Source organism: Triticum urartu, chromosome 4A (genome assembly GCF_056163025.1).
Source record: "Triticum urartu cultivar PI428250 chromosome 4A, HENAU_Tu73, whole genome shotgun sequence".
Lineage (NCBI taxonomy): Eukaryota > Viridiplantae > Streptophyta > Magnoliopsida > Poales > Poaceae > Triticum > Triticum urartu.
In genome coordinates this window covers 369,468,979-369,484,719 of record NC_141876.1, presented here as the reverse complement: position 1 = coordinate 369,484,719, position 15,741 = coordinate 369,468,979, and positions in this window count along the sequence as shown.

The following is a 15,741-nucleotide window of genomic DNA, read 5'->3' as shown; positions in this document are numbered from 1 at the left end:
GCCGGAGAACTGTGTCTACCGGGCAAAAAATAAAGGGACCAGCCCCCCCGCGAACTTCCTTTTACCAAAGGCCACTGCGACCATCCTGACCGAAGCAATGTTCGAGTCAAGGATGGGAGCACCTAAGTCTCAAAAGAGTGGCGAGGTTTTCTCATGCACAAGTTATAACTTACAGAACACTAACAGATAAGAGGTAGGACTTATCTATTTGGCTTGCCGGAGATCGTAATGTTGGTCCATCTTCCCAACTCCTTGTAGAGGCCAAGTTCACGGCAGGAACCCGCAACTTCATGCAGATGGGAGTGATGAAAGATGCGATCCTATCTATATGCATACGCAAATGCTCATGAACTGCTTTATGCAATGCTCTTGGAATGCTCATGCATGCATGCAACTTGGTCGCCCCCAGCGCTTTGTTTATTTCTCTACTACTCAGGGTCATCACCTGGCTTTGTACAAGGGGTTACATGCAACTGAGGCAAGGCCTGTACAAAAGGGTGGCTGCCGGGCAGGGCCCGACAACCGCGCCTTATGGGTAGAACTTGCGGTGATGCTCAATATTCCATGAGTTTTGCAATTGAATGCCAGGTCTGGTGACTCGTACTACCCGGTAAGGGCCTTCCCACTTCGGCATCAACTTGTTTGTACCCTTGGCGAACTGAACGCGTCTAAGGACATGGCCGCCTTCATCAAAACACCGGGCATGAACCCTGCGTCTATGATAGCGACGCAGGGCCTGCTGAGAGCATGTAACACGTGTAGCAGCCCGGAGACGGTTCTCCTCGAGTAGCATAGCATTGTCACGCCGGTGCTGATCTTGCGCTACTTCGTCGTAGGCAAGCACTTGAGGCGACCCGTAAATGAGTTCCGTGGGGATAATTGCTTCTGCCCCGTAGACCAGGGAGAAGGGAGTCTGCCCAGTAGCTCGATTTGGTGTCATTCTGAGGGACCAGAGAACTACCAGCAACTCATCGATCCACCGTCTGCCGTGCTTCCACAGCGTATCAATGGTTCTTGTCTTGATTCCTCACATCACTTCAACGTTCGCCCTCTCAGCTTGCCCATTGCTCCTGGGATGTGCAACAGAGGCAAATGAGATCTTGCATCTGAGGGCATGAACATATTACATGAAGGCGCGGCTCGTGAACTGGGTGCCGTTGTCGATAATAATCCTTGTCGAAACTCCAAAATGGCACACCAATTCTTTCAAGAACTTGATAGCTGACTGAGCAATCATCTTTCTCACAACGGTCACTTCCGGCCACTTTGTAATTTTCTCGATGGCAACGAACAAGAATTCAAAGTCCCCGATTGCTCGGGGGAAAGGGCCGAGGATATCAAGCCCCCAGACCAAAAATGGCCATGATAAAGGGATTGTTTGAAGAGCTTTGGCAGGCAGGTGGATGTTCTTGGAATGGAACTAGCAGGCTTCACACTTGGTGACTAGCTCGACCACATCTTGGAGGGCTATGGGCCAATAGAATCCTTGCCGGAATGCTTTCCCAACTAGTGCCCTTGATCCAATGTGGGAGTCGCACATGCCTTTGTGTATCTCAGCCAGCAGTTCCTTTCCTTCTTGTCGGCAGACGTACTTCAGTTTCACACCATTGGGCCTCCTTCTGTACATAGTGTCATCGACAAATTGATACATACTGGCCCTCCGGGCTACTCTTTCATCTTCATCTTGGTCACCGGGAAGCTCTCCGGTTCGGAGGAAGTGGACTATGTGCCTTGCCCAAGTTGGAGCCTAGGGCTCGACAACGATGACTAGTGGCACCTCCTCAGCTGCGGGGGCACGTTCCTCGTTCGCGGGGTCCATGGGCCCAGCTAGAGGGTGCGGTCCGGCAGGTGGTGAGGAGTTGTTGCCAACAGGGTCTCTGCCAGGAGCGGGCGGCTCTACCGGGAGAGGCTTACCGGAGTCCGATTTTATCCTTTTCCAGGCCATTGTTGTTGGGGATACGGAGGGTTGAGTAAGATGAAGAACAAAAGTCCCTCATTCCACACGAAGCTTTTGTGCAGCACACTTTGACAGATGATCAGCTATGCTGTTTTCCGCACGGGGTACGTGCTCTATTTGCAATCCATCAAAGTGTTCCTCCAATCTCCTCACTTCCTTGATGTATGCCTCCATCAATGGGCTTTGGTAATCCTTGTTGTCTTGTCTCACCACAAGCTGTGAATCTCCTTGAACGACCAGCTTCTTAATTCCCAATTCTGCGGCAATCCTGAGCCCGACAAGGAGCCCTTCATACTCCGCTGTATTGTTGGTTGCCTCTTCCCGGAAAAAATGCATCTGGACGACGTACTTCAAGTGCTCCCCGGAGGGGGCGGCAAGAAGCACGCCAGCTCCTACACCTTGCATGGAAAAGGCGCCATTGAAATACATAATCCATTCTTGGGGCGATTCCTTGCCGGGGATAACTGTCTTTGGCACTTCCTCGTCAGGGGTTGGCATCCATTCTGTAATAAACTTTGCCAATGCCCTGCTCTGGATTGTCGATGTGCTCTCAAATTTCAAATCAAAACTGGATAACTCCAAAGCCCACTCCACTATTCTACCGGTAGCCTCAGGGTTTCAGAGTATCCTTTGCAACGGGAAACGAGTGACAACCGTGATCTCATGGGATTGGAAGTAGTGGCGCAGTTTCCTTGAGGCCATGATGAGACCAAAGATCAACTTTTGCACGCCAGAGTACCTCGATCTAGCTCCCTGTAGTAAGGAGCTGACGAAGTACACTAGGTGTTAAACCCCTTTCTTCCTTACCGTTTCCTTGGGGTTTCCCTCGCTGCCGTGCTCACTTGTGTAATGATTCTTATCTGACTCTACCGATGCTTGCTCACTTTCTGCTTCATCCACTTCCTGTTGCGCTACTAAGGCTGCACTAACCACTTGGTTGGTTGTCGCTAAGTATAGAAGCAACGGCTCGTGGCTTGGGAGAAACCAAGGTGGGCACAGAGGACAAGTAGGCCTTCAACTCTTGCAAAGCCGCATCTGCCTCTGGGGTCCACTTCATGGGCCCTACCTTCTTTAAAATTTTGAAGAATGACAGGGCGCGATCGGCAGACTTGGAAATGAATATGCTTAGCGCGGCAATGCACCCTGTCAGACGCATCACATCCTTGACCGTCCTTGGTGCTTGGATCTGCTCGATAGCTTTAATCTTATCGGGGTTGGCTTTGATCCCCCGATGGGACACAAAGAACCCAAGCAGCTTGCCGGAGGGAATGCCAAACACACACTTCTCCGGGTTGAGCTTCAAGTTGATCTTGTGCAGATTAGAAAATGTCTCCTCCAAATCCTGAATAAGGGTGGCTCTATCCTTGGTCTTGACCACAATATCATCCATATTAGCTTCGATGTTTCTATGCAGCTATGGCTCGAAACCAATCTGGACTGCCCTTGCAAAAGTGTACCTAGCACTCTTTAATCCGAACGACATGCGAACAAAACCGTACGTACCACATGGAGTGATGAACGATGTCTTCTATTTGTCATCTTTGGACATGAAGATTTGGTGATACCCAGAGCATGCGTCCAGAAAGGAGAGCAAATCACAGCCTAAAGTGGAGTCCATGATCTGATCAATACGCGGCAAGGAGAACGGGTCCTTTGGGTAAGCTTTGTTGAGATATGTGAAATCTATGCAAAGCCTCCACTTCCCATTAGCCTTCCGGACTACCATTGGATTTGCCAACCACGTGGGGTGTAGCACTCCTCTGACCAAACCAGCTGCTTCAAGTTTCTTGATCTCTTCCGCAATAAACCGCTGCCTCTCCAAGGCCTTCTTCCGGACTTTCTACTTGACGGGTCGGGCGTGTGGGCAGACAACAAGGTGGTGCTCGATTACCTCCCTGGGAACACCAGGGATATTAGATGGTTGCCAAGCAAACTCATCAATATTCGCCTGTAGGAAGGCAACGAGCGCACTTTCCTATTTGTCATCGAGGGTGGAGCTGATAGTGAAAGTACCATCAACGCCAGCCAGCCCTGCCAGGACCTTCTTCATTTGGGGCGAAGTGACCTTGGATTTCTTGCTATTGGAACTCTCCGGCAAGTCATCAACAGACGCAGCTCACTCCGAAGAGACATGCTTCCCGGACTCCTTGCCATCATCCCTGCTATCCTTCTTCTTTCCTCTGTCCTCCTTGGCGGTAACTACTGCTGTCACTGCCTCTGCTGTGACTGCGTCCTGGTACATCTTGTGCACGCAAATGATAGCATCCTTCTCGTCTGACGTGATGGTAATGACTCCCACATGCCCATGCATCTTCAAGGTGTTGTAGGCATAGTGGGATGCCGCCATGAATTTAGCTAGGGTTGGGCGTCCAAGGATCCCATTGTACGGCAGGGGAAGGTCGACCACATCAAACACAATCTTCTCGGTCTGGTAGTTCAGCTCTCCCCAAACATTACCGGCAGCGTGATCTTTCCCTTAAGATGGCTCCTGCCGGGATTAACTCCTTGAAATGTGTCGGTAACCTTTAACTCTTCCTCTGCTATCTAAAGTTTGCTGATAACTGCCGGGGAGATCAGATTCAACCCGGCCCCGCCGTCCACCAACATTTTTGTGACCTTGAGGTTGCGAATTGTTGGAGAGACCAACAATGGCAAACATCCTACCGCAATGGTACGGTCAGGATGACCCTCTTCATCAAAGATGATGGGCGTGCATGACCATTTGAGTGGTTTCCGGGCCCTTGGCGCTGGTTGCACGACATTGACTTCATGTGCCCATCGCTTGAGCTAGCGGTGAGAGGTGTGCAAAGATGCACCCCCGTCAATGCATAGGGCGTCAGTGGCCTTCTGAAATTCCTGCTCACTGGTTTCCTCTTCATCCCTCCATCACTCTCATCATCACAGGCTCTCGACCTCTGGCGGGCTTTCCTTTGCTCCTGAGGGGTTTGCCGGGGCGATTTACTTCACCGCCTCGGCCCTTACCGCCAGCAACATTCTGACCCTTTTCCTTGTCATGCTTCTCATACTCTGCTCTCTATCTCTTGATGAGTTGCTCAACCTGATAGCACTCTTGAAGGTTGTGGCCTTTGGTTCGATGAATCTTGCAATACGGCCCATCACCTTCCCAGCCTTCTCAGCAGCCACGGCCTCCCAGCAGTCAGCGCACACGGCAGCATCCTTGCCGGGGACCTCAGCCTTAGTCTTCTTGCCGGTACTAAGTGCACCCGAGCCTTCAACAGTCATCACTGCCTTATCCTTCCACTTCTTATTGCGCTTCTTGCTCTTCTTCTGACTGGTAGGTTCATCATCATCCTCTGAATCGATGTTGGTGCAATCATATTCACCGGGCAACTTCCTCCCCTCCTCCATTCGAGCAAACTTATCCACCAAGGCGTAAATCTCCTTCACAGTCCTGGGCAACCACATGTTCATCTTGGAACGGATCCGGCGGTTGCGCACATTGGACTGGAAGGTAGCTATCACAGCTGCCAGATGTATGTTTGGGATGTTCCTATGGACCTTGATGAATCTCTATAAATACTTATGGAGGGACTTTCCTTCCTTCTGTTGGAGAAGCTGCAAGTCGCTTGGTTGGCCTGGCTCTTGATGGCCGCTGGTGAAAGCGCCAATGAACTCATGACATAGGCCGGCCCACGACGAAATGGAGTTCTCCGGCAGGTGCATCATCCAAGACCTCACATTGGACTTGAGAGCCAAAGGGAAGTATTTGGCAAACACCTTCTCATCTCTTTCCCGAGCAGCCTGAACATCGATGGTGTAGATGCTCAGAAACTCTGCCGGGTTTAGCCTCCCATCGTACTTCTCGGGTATCTCTGGCTTGAATGTGCGAACGGACAACCAACAGACTTGCCGCAGCTCACGAGTAAAGGCAGGTCACCCAACCTCGAAAGGTAGGCCCCCGCCAATACCGAGCGCTGGCTTGTCGACATCGGGGCCGTCACGCCCATTGGTCCGGAAGTGGTCGTCATGGTGCCGCTTGACGGCGACATGCACGTCTGTTGGGGAATGTAGCATGCAATTTCAAAAAATTGAGAGGGGGAGAGTGTGTCCATGTACCCTCGTAGCCGAAAGCGGAAGCGTTAGGCTAACACGGTTGATATAGTCGAGCGTCTTCACGATCCAACCGATCTTAGTACCGAACATACGACACCTCCGTGTTCAGCACACATTCAGCTCGATGACGTCCCTCGAACTTTTGATCCAGTAGAGGGTCGAGAGAGAGTTCCATCAGCACGACGGCATGGTGACGGTGGTGGTGATGTGATCCGCGCAGGGCTTCACATAAGCACTATGACACTATGACAGGAGGAGTAAACTGTGGAGGGGGGCACCGCAGATGTCTAAGAGAACAATTGATGTGCCTTTGGGGTGCCCCCACGCCTGTATCTAAAGGAGGGTAGGAGGAGGCGGCCGTCCAGGAGGGGGCGCACCATGGGGGGGAATCCTACTAGGACTCAACTCCTAGTAGGATTCAGCCACCCTTTTCCTTTCTTCCACCGGAGGGAAAAGGGAGGAGAGGGAGAGGGAGAGGGAGAGGAAAGGGGGGCCGCGACCCCTCCTCCTTGTCCTATTCGGACTCCCTAGGAGGGGGGCACGTGCAACCCCCCCGCGGGATTCCCTCTCTCTCCCTTAGTCCCATGTAGGCCCAACACTTCCCTGGGGGGTTCCAGTAACCCCTCGGTACTCCGAAAAAATACCCGAATCACTTGGAACCATTCCAATGTCTGAATACTTCCTTACAATATATGAATCTTTACCTCTCGACCATTTCAAGACTCCTCATCATGTTCGTGATCTCATCCGGGACTCCGAACAAACTTCGGTCACCAAAACACATAACTCATAATACAAATCATCATCGAACGTTAAGCGTGCGGGACCTACGGGTTCGAGAACTATGTAGACATGATCGAGACACATCTCATGTCAATAACCAATAGCGGAACCTGGATGCTCATATTGGTTCCTACATATTCTATGAAGATCTTTATCGGTCAAACCGCAATAACAACATACGTTATTCCCTTTGTCATTGGTATGTTACTTGCCCGAGATTCGATCATCGGTATCATCATACCTAGTTCAATCTCGTTACCGACAAGTCTCTTTATTCGTTCCGTAATGCATCATTGATGTCGCTTGAAGCTACGTCGGTATTTCGCCAAAGAGGAAGGGATGATGCAACACAACGCGGTAGGTATTTCCCTCAGATGTGAGACCAAGGTTATCGAACCGGTAGGAGAACCAAGCAACACAACATAAACATCACCTACACACAAATAACAATTTCTCGCAACCCAACGTGTTAAAGGGCTTTTCAATCCCTTCCGGGGTACGACGCCTCTAGATAGGCAAATGGACGTGAGGTAAATTTGTAGTAGATTGATAGATCGAACACCAAATACAATAAATAAGAATAAATGGAAGCAAGATATTTTTGGGTTTTTGGTTTAGTAGATCTGAAAATAAAGCAAAGGAAAATAGATTGCAAAGGCAAATAATATGAGAAAGAGACCCGGGGGTCGTAGGTTTCACTAGTGGCTTCTCTCGAGAAAAATAGCAAACACTGGGTGATACGTCCATTTTGCATCATGCTTTTATATTGATATTTATTGCATTATGGGCTGTTATTACATATTATGTCACAATACTATGCCTATTCTCTCTTATTTTACAAGGTTTACATAAAGAGGGAGAATGCCGACAGCTGGGATTCTGGGCTGGAAAAGGAGCAAATATTAGATACCTATTCTGCACAGCTCCAAAAGTCCTGAAACTTCACGGAAGACGTTTTCAGAATATATAAAAAATACTGAGCGCAAGAGGTTCACCAGGGGGGCCACACCCTGCCCACGAGGGTGGGGGCGCGCCCCCTACCTCGTGGGCCCCCTGGTGGCCCTCCGATGGCCATCTTCTGCTATATGGAGTCTTTCGATGAGGAAAAAAAATCATAAGCCATCTTTCCGGACGAGACTCCGCCACCACGAGGCGGAACCTTTGCGGAACCAATCTAGGGCTCTGGCAGAGCTGTTCTGCCGGGGAAACTTCCCTCCGGGAGGGGGAAATCATCGCCATCGTCATCACCAACGCTCCTCTCATCGGGAGAGGGAAATCTCCATCAACATCTTCACCAACGCCATCTCCTCTCAAAACCCTAGTTCATCTCTTGTATCCAATTCTTGTCTCTAAGTCTGGGATTGGTACCTGTGGGTTGCTAGTAGTGTTAATTACTCCTTGTAGTTGATGCTAGTTGGTTTATTTGGTGGACGATCATATGTTCAGATCCTATATGCATATTAATACCCCTCTGATTATGAACATGAATATGCTTTGTGAGTAGTTACATTTGTTCCTTAGGACATGTGAGAAGTCTTGCTATTAGTAGTCATGTGAATTTGGTATTCGTTCGATATTTTGATGAGATGTATGTTGTCTCTCCTCTAGTGGTGTTATGTGAACGTCGACTACATGACACTTCACCATTATTTGGGCCTAGAGGAAGGCATTGGGAAGTAATAAGTATATGATGGGTTGCTAGCGTGACATAAGCTTAAACCCTAGTTTATGCGTTGCTTTGTAAGGGGCTGATTTGGATCCATATGTTTCATGCTATGGTTAGGTTTACCTTAATACTTTTGTTGTAGTTGCGGATGCTTGCAATAGAGGTTAATCATAAGTGGGATGCTTGTCCAAGTAAGGGCAGTACCCAAGCACCGGTCTACCCACATACCAAATTATCAAAGTACCGAACGCGAATCATATGAACGTGATGAAAACTAGCTTGACGATATTCCCATGTGTCCCCGGGAGCGCTTTACGTCATATAAGAGTTTGTCCAGGCTTGTCCTTTGCTACAAAAAGGATTGGGCCACCTTGCTGCACTTCATTTACTTTTTTTACTTGTTACTCATTACAAATTATCCTATCACAAAACTATATGTTACCTATTATTTCAGTGCTTGCAGAGAATACCTTGCTGAAAACCGCTTATCATTTCCTTCTGCTCCTCGTTGGGTTCGACACTCTTACTTATCAAAAGGACTATGATAGATCCCCTATACTTGTGGGTCATCAAGACTCTTTTCTGGCGCCGTTGCCGAGGAGTGAAGCGCCTTTGGTAGGTGGAATTTGGTAAGGAAAAATTTATATAGTGTGCTGAAATTTACTGTCACTTGTTACTATGGAAAGTAATCCTTTGAGGGGCTTGTTCGGGGTATCTTCACCCCGACCAGTAGAGCAAAGAGTTGCTCCTCAACCTACTGAACCTACTGAAAATGAAAATGTCTTCTTTGAAATTCCTTCGGGTATGATAGAAAAACTGCTAGCTAATCCTTTTGCAGGAGACGGAACAACACATCCTGATGAGCACCTAATATATGTGGATGAAGTTTGTGGATTATTTAAGCTTGCAGGTGTACCCAGAGATGTTATTAAGAAGAAGATCTTCCCTTTATCTTTGAAGGAAGATGCATTGACATGGCATAGGTTATGTGATGATACGGGGTCATGGAACTACAAACGATTGAAATTGGAATTTCATCAGAAGTTTTATCCTATGCATCTTGTTCATCGTGATCGCAATTATATATATAATTTTTGGCCTCGCGAAGGAGAAAGCATCGCTCAAGCTTGGGGGAGGCTTAAATCAATGTTATATTCATGCCCCAATCATGAGCTCTCAAGAGAAATTATTATTCAAAATTTATATGCTCGGCTCTCTAATAACAATCGCACCATGCTCGATACTTCTTGTGCTGGATCTTTTATGATGAAGACTATTGAATTCAAATGGGATTTATTGGAAAGAATTAAACGCAACTCTGAAGATTGGGACCTCGACGAAGGTAAGGAGTCAGGTATGACACCTAAATTTGATTGTGTTAAATCTTTTATGGATACCGATGTTTTTCGTAAATTTATCACTAAATATGGACTTGACTCTGAGATAGTAGCTTCTTTCTATGAATCTTTTGCTACTCATGTTGATCTCCCTAGGGAGAAGTGGTTTAAATATCATCCTCCCATAGAAGTAAAAGTAGCTTCACCTATTAAAGTTGAAGAAAATACTATCACTTATAATGATCCTATTGTTCCTACTTCTTATGTTGAGAAACCACCTTTTCCTGTTAGGATAAAAGATCATGCTAAAGCTTCAACTGTGGTTCGTAAAAGCAATATTAGAACTTATACACCTCCTGAGCAAATTAAAGTTGAACCTAATATTGCTATTGTTAAAGATCTCTTGTCTAATAATATTGATGGGCATGTTATTCATTTTTGTGATGAGATTGCTAGAATTGCTAAACCTTGTGCTAAAGATAAACCTAGATCATTGGTAGGCATGCCTGTTATTTTTGTTAAAATAGGAGATCATTGTTATCATGGCTTATGTGATATGGGTGCCAGTGCTAGTGCTATACCTTTTGACTTATACAAAGAAATTATGCATGATATTGCACCCGCTGAGATAGAAGATATTGATGTCACAATTAAACTTGCCAATAGAGATACTATTTCACCAATGGGAATTGTTAGAGATGTTGAAGTCTTGTGTGGGAAAACTAAATATCCTGCTGATTTTCTTGTTCTTGGTTCCCCACAAGATAGCTTTTGTCCCATTATATTTGGTAGACCCTTCTTGAACACTGTTAATGCTAAGATAGATTGCAAAAAGGATGTTGTTACTATTGGCTCAAGTGATATGTCTCATGAATTTAATTTCTCTAAATTTCATAGACAACACCGTGAAGAGGAATTGCCTAGTAAAGATGAAATTATTGGTCTTGCTTCCATTGCCGTACCTCCTAGTGATCCTTTAGAACAATATTTGCTAGACCATGAAAATGATATGTTTATGAATGAAAGAAGGGAATTAGATGAAGTATTCTTTAAACAGGAACCCATCTTGAAACACAATTTTCCTGTTGAAATCCTAGGGGATCCTCCTCCACCCAAGGGTGATCCCGTGTTTGAGCTCAAACCGTTACCCGATACTCTTAAATATGCTTATCTTGATGAGAAAAAGATATATCCTGTTATTATTAGTGCTAACCTTTCAGAGCATGAAGAAGAGAGATTACTGAAAACTCTGAAGAAGCACCGTGCTGCTATTGGATATACTCTTGATGATCTTAAGGGCATTAGTCCCACTCTGTGTCAACACAAAATAAATTTGGAGGAAGATGTCAAACCAGTTCGTGATCATCAACGACGGCTGAATCCTAAGATGAAGGAAGTGGTAAGAAAGGAAATACTAAAGCTTCTTGAGGCAGGTATAATTTATCCCGTTGGTGATAGTCAGTGGGTAAGTCCTGTCCATTGTGTCCCTAAGAAGGGAGGTATTACTGTCGTTCCTAATGATAAAGATGAGTTGATCTCGCAAAGAATTATTACAGGTTATAGGATGGTAATTGATTTCCACAAATTAAATAAAGCTACTAAAAAATATCATTACCCTTTACCTTTTATCGATCAAATGCTAGAAAGATTATCCAAACATACACATTTTTGCTTTCTAGATGGTTATTCTGGTTTCTCTCAAATACCTGTGTCGGCCAATGATCAATCAAATACTACTTTTACTTGCCCTTTTGGTACTTTTGCTTATAGACATATGCCTTTTGGTTTATGTATTGCACCTGCTACCTTTCAAAGATGCATGATGGCTATATTCTCTGACTTTTGTGAAAAGATTTGTGAGGTTTTCATGGACGATTTTTTCGTCTATGGATCCTATTTTGATGATTGCTTAAGAAACCTTGACCGAGTTTTGCAGAGATGTGAAGAAACTAATCTTGTCTTGAATTGGGAAAAGTGCCACTTTATGGTTAATGAAGGTATTCTCTTACGGCATAAAGTTTCTGAAAGAGGTATTGAGGTTGATAAAGCCAAGGTTGATGCTATTGAAAAGATGCCATGTCCCAAGGACATCAAAGGTATAAGAAGTTTCCTTGGTCATGTCAGGTTTTATAGGAGGTTCATTAAGGACTTCTCCAAAATTTCTCGGCCTCTGACTACTTTATTACAAAAAGATATACCATTTGTTTTTGATGATGATTGTGTAGAAGCATTTGAAATACTTAAGAAAGCATTAATCTCTGCACCTATTGTTCAACCACCTAATTGGAATTTACCTTTTGAAATTATGTGCGATGCTAGTGATTATGCTGTAGGTGCTGTTCTAGGGCAAAGAGTTGATAAGAAATTAAATGTTATTCAATATGCTAATAAAACTCTAGACAATGCTCAGAAAAATTATGCTACTACTGAAAAAGAATTCTTAGCAGTTGTATTTGCTTGTGATAAGTTCAGACCTTATATTGTTGATTCTAAAGTAACTATTCACACTGATCATGCTGCTATTAAATACCTTATGGAAAATAAAGATGCTAAACCTAGACTTATTAGATGGGTTCTCTTGCTACAAGAATTTGATTTGCATATTATTGATAGAAATGGAGCTGAGAACCCCGTTGCAGACAACTTGTCTAGGTTAGAAAATGTTCTTGATGACCCACTACCTATTGATGATAACTTTCCTGATGAACAATTAAATGTCATAAATGCTTCTCATGCCGCTCCATGGTATGCTGATTAAGCTAATTACATTGTTGCTAAATTTATACCACCTAGCTTTACATACCAACAAAACAAAAAGTTCTTCTATGATTTGAGACATTACTTTTGGGATGACCCACATCTTTATAAAGAAGGAGTAGATGGTGTTATTAGACGTTGTGTACCTGAGCATGAACAGGAATAGATCCTACACAAGTGTCACTCTGAGGCTTATGAAGGACACCATGCTAGAGATAGAACTGCACACAAGTTATTGCAATCCGGTTTTTATTGGCCTACTCTCTTCAAGGATGCCCGTAAGTTTGTCTTGTCTTGTGATGAATGTCAAAGAATTGGTAATATTAGTAGATGTCAAGAAATGCCTATGAATTATTCACTTGTTATTGAATCATTTGATGTTTGGGGCTTTGATTATATGGGACCTTTTCCTGCCTCTAATGGTTATACACATATTTTAGTTGCTGTTGATTATGTTACTAAGTGGGTAGAAGCTATTCCAACTAGTAGTGCTGATCATAACACTTCTATTAAAATGCTTAAAGAAGTTATTTTCCAAGGTTTGGAGTCCCTAGATATTTAATGACTGATGATGGTTCACATTTTATTCATGGCACTTTCCGTAAAATGCTTGCTAAATATGATGTTAATCATAGAATTGCATCTTCTTATCACCCATAGTCTAGTGGTCAAGTAGAATTGAGTAATAGAGAACTCAAATTAATTTTGCAAAAGACTGTTAATAGATCTAGAAAGAATTGGTCCAAGAAACTTGATGATGCATTATGGGCCTATAGAACTGCATATAAAAATCCTATGGGTATGTCTCCGTATAAAATGGTCTATGGAAAAGCATGTCACTTACCTCTCGAACTAGAACATAAGGCTTATTGGGATATTAAAGAGCTCAATTATGATTTCGAACTTGCCGGTGAGAAAAGGTTATTTGACATTAGCTCACTTGATGAATGGAGAACCCAAGCCTATGAGAATGCCAAATTATTTAAAGAAAAAGTTAAAAGATGGCATGACAAAAGGATACAAAAGCATGAGTTTAATGTAGGTGATTATGTATTGCTATACAACTCTCGTTTAAGATTTTTTGCAGGAAAACTTCTCACTAAATGGGAAGGTCCTTACGTTATCGAGGAGGTCTATCGTTCCGGTGCCATAAAAATCAACAACTTCGAAGGCACAGATCCGAAGGTGGTGAACGGTTAAAGAATTAAACATTATATCTCAGGTAATCCTATAAATGTTGAAACCAATGTTATTGAAACTGTAACCCCGGAGGAATACATAAGGGACACTTTCTGGAACGTTTCAGACTCTGAAAAGGAATAGGTATGTGGTACGGTAAGTAAATCGACTCCAAAATAGTTCTAATGGCAATTTTCTTCTGTTTTGGAATATTTAGAAAAATAGAAAAATAAGAAGCAGTCCGGGAAGGACATGAGGGCTCCACGAGGGTGGAGGGCGCGCCCCCTACCTCGTGGGCACCTCGTGTGCTCTCCGGACTCCGTTTTCTTACATGACACGTATTTTGGTCGGTAAAAATTCATTATATAATCTTCCGGATGTTTTGACTCCCGTATCATGCAATTATCCTCTGTTTGTGTTTCGAGCTGTTCCTGATGCAGATTAGAGCAAGATGTCTTTGCAAGAGTCAGTCGGGGAGAGCTGGGTGTCTCATCCGGCACCGAGATCAATGACAAACAACAATGTTGACCACTTTGGGCCAGCAACGGAGGAAGAGATGGAGGCTGATTTGAAGAGGATAGATGCCATGGAGGAGGATCAAGAAGTCACTTCCCGCTTCCGAGCTGGATTCACAATGGGGGAACTGCAGAGCTCGGCTATTACAAACTCGGTTATCCCTTCCAATGTTAGATTTCTTTCTTATGAGAATATGAAAAAGAGTGTCACTGGTTCTCCCACAGCTATGCAACACCCTTGGGTGCAGGGAGCTTTGGCTGTTATAGGAAAACTTCGAAAGGTAATAATGGACCTCAAGCAGCAAGTCAATAAGCTCGACGAGGAGAATCGTATCCTGAGGGGCATCATCGCCAAGAATATCACATCACCACCCCCAAAAAAGGAAACATAATCACATGGGTATGGGCACTCCCCTTGGAAACTGCCAAGCTTGGGGGAGTGCCCCGGTATCATATCACCATCACTTTTATCTTTACCGTTTTTCTTAGTTTGATCCTTTTGATAATATTTTGATCTAGTAGAATAAAAGTTCCTAGTATGATCTAGTTGTGAGTTTTGCTTTATGATCCTTCTATGTAATCGAGTCCGTGAGCTATATAATAAAGATTAATGTTGAGTCAAGGGCTTGATTATTTTGCCATGATCTTGGATGAATAAAAGAAAAGAGAAATAATAAAAATAAATAAAAGAGATCATATGGATCTTATGGAGAGTAATGAGCTCACATAGAAAAAGTATGATGAATAAAAGCTGTTGAGAGTTGACACACATAGTTTTGGTCATCGTTGCAATTAAGAGGAAGTAATAAAGAAAGAGAGGTCTTCACATATAAATATACTATCTTGGACATCTTTTATGATTGTGAGCACTCATTAAAATATGACATGCTAAAAGAGTTGACGTTGGACAAGGAAGACAACATAATGGGTTATGTTTTCTTACATCTGAGATAAATTATATTGTCTTGGATCATCCAACATGGTTGAGCTTGCCTTTCCCCCTCATGCTAGCCAAATTCTTTGCACCAAGTAGAGATACTACTTGTGCTTCCAAACACCCTTAAACCAGTTTTGCCATGAGAGTCCACCATACCTACCTATGGATTGAGTAAGATCCTTCAAGTAAGTTGTCATCGGTGCAAGCAATAAAAATTGCTCTCTAAATATGTATGATTGATTTGTGTGGAGGAAATAAGCTTTATACGATCATGTGATATGGAAGAAATAAAAGCGGCAGACTGCATAATAAAGGTCCATATCACAAGTGGCAATATAAAGTGACGTTCTTTCGCATTAATATTTTGTGCAACCGACCATAAAAGCGCATGACAACCTCTGCTTCCCTCTACGAAGGGCCTATCTTTTACCTTTATCTCCTACCTTACATAAGAGTCATGGTGATCTTCACCCTTCCTTTTACATTTTATCTTTTGGCAAGCACAACATGTTGGAAGGATCCTGGTATATATGGCT